The sequence below is a fragment of the Sorex fumeus genome, unplaced genomic scaffold (assembly GCF_029834395.1).
Source record: "Sorex fumeus unplaced genomic scaffold, SorFum_2.1 ptg000095l, whole genome shotgun sequence".
Lineage (NCBI taxonomy): Eukaryota > Metazoa > Chordata > Mammalia > Eulipotyphla > Soricidae > Sorex > Sorex fumeus.
The window spans coordinates 17,891,339-17,892,914 of NW_026606152.1; the positions used below are offsets into that span (position 1 = coordinate 17,891,339).

At 36.0% G+C, this 1,576-nt stretch overlaps 1 pseudogene; it reads left to right on the forward strand.

Annotated features, from left to right (window-relative positions):
* Nucleotides 1-433: 433 nt before the first annotated feature.
* Nucleotides 434-532, forward strand: LOC130041020 (uncharacterized; annotated as a pseudogene).
* Nucleotides 533-1,576: the final 1,044 nt, after the last annotated feature.

Here is a 1,576-nt window from a genome sequence, read left to right on the forward strand (position 1 = left end):
ATAAGGTGGAATGAAATCATCAATATTCTCCTCACCTCTTCCTTCAGGAGAAAAATCCTACTTACATTCAAGGTGGTCAAATTGCAGACAACACCATCCACCTTTTCATGGAGATGTACACGGGACTGAGGTGAGAACAGCAAAAGGCTCTAGTTTATTGGTCTTAATGAAGGTTTCAGGGAAGGGAATTAAACGAGACTCATATACCATCTTCCAAAAGAATTATTTTGTAAAACTGATGTCTTGGGTATGGTAAAAGATAATATGGTAAAAACCATATTTTTCTTGCTGGGACATTAAAGTTCTAAATCTATCTATTTAAGCTGCTTTGAAATACATTCCTTGATTAGGAATCACTGTCTGCCATAGGAGTGAGTAAGGACAGCACTCAAAGTAATCAGAAGAGAAAAATATGGAAAAATCAACTCCTAGTATGTTTTGTAACATATATACTAAAATTGAAATGATACATAGATTAGCATGGTCCTTGCACAGAGATGACATGCAAACTTGTAAAGTGTTCCATATTTTTGTTGCAAGAAGAATTAACAGGGCGACTTTAAGCTAAGACAATCCCCACAAGTACAAAAATTCTACATAAAGATACCACAAATCCCCATCACAACAATCTCCTCAATGTCAATGGACTAAATGTGTCAATTCAGAGGCACAGAATGGGAAGATGAATTAGAAAACTGAACCCAACTTTCTGCTGCCTGAAGAAACACTTCTGAACAATCAAAGTAACCATGGGCTCAAAGATAAACGCTGGAAAACAATTCTTCAAGAAAGAAAAGAACACCTCCACAAAGCTGGAGTGGCCATACTAGTACCAGACCACATGGACTTCAGGCTATAGGTTATAAGAGACAGTGAAGGTCATTTCTTCATGATCATGGGATCTGTACATCAGAAAGAACTCACCCTCCTCACTGTAGATGCTCCTAATGACAGACCAGGAAAATACTTAAAAATAACTTCTAATAGACTTAAAGAAAAACATTGAGAGCAACACAATACTAGTTGGAGATTTCAACACTACTTTTTCACTTCTCAATAGATCAAACAGACTAAAGCTCAGCAAGAAAATATTTTCTTTAAGGGAAGTAATGTACAACTTTTGGCTTAGAGAAGAAATCAAAGAGGAAATAAAAAGTTTCCAGAAACAAATGATAATGAGGACACGAACTACCAGAAGTTGTGGGACACAGCAAAAGCAGTGTTAAGAGGAAAGAGTATAGCTCTGCCAGAATTCATCAGGAAGAAAGAAAGGGCCTACATGAATAAATTAGAGCTCAAGATTTTGGAAAATGACCAACAAAAGTAGTCCAAACTAGGATGGAAGAAGGAAATAATAAAACTTGTACCAGACATCAATGAGCTAGAATCCCAAAATACAATCCAAAAGACCAATAAGAGCAAAAGCTGGTTCTTTGAGAAAATAAATAAGATCAATAAACCACGAGAAGCCTCTCAAATTAACAAAGAGAAAGAATTCTAATAAATCGAATCAGAAATGCAAAGAGGCATATCCTAATAGAAACTACAGAGATCCACAGGATCATCAGAGATTATA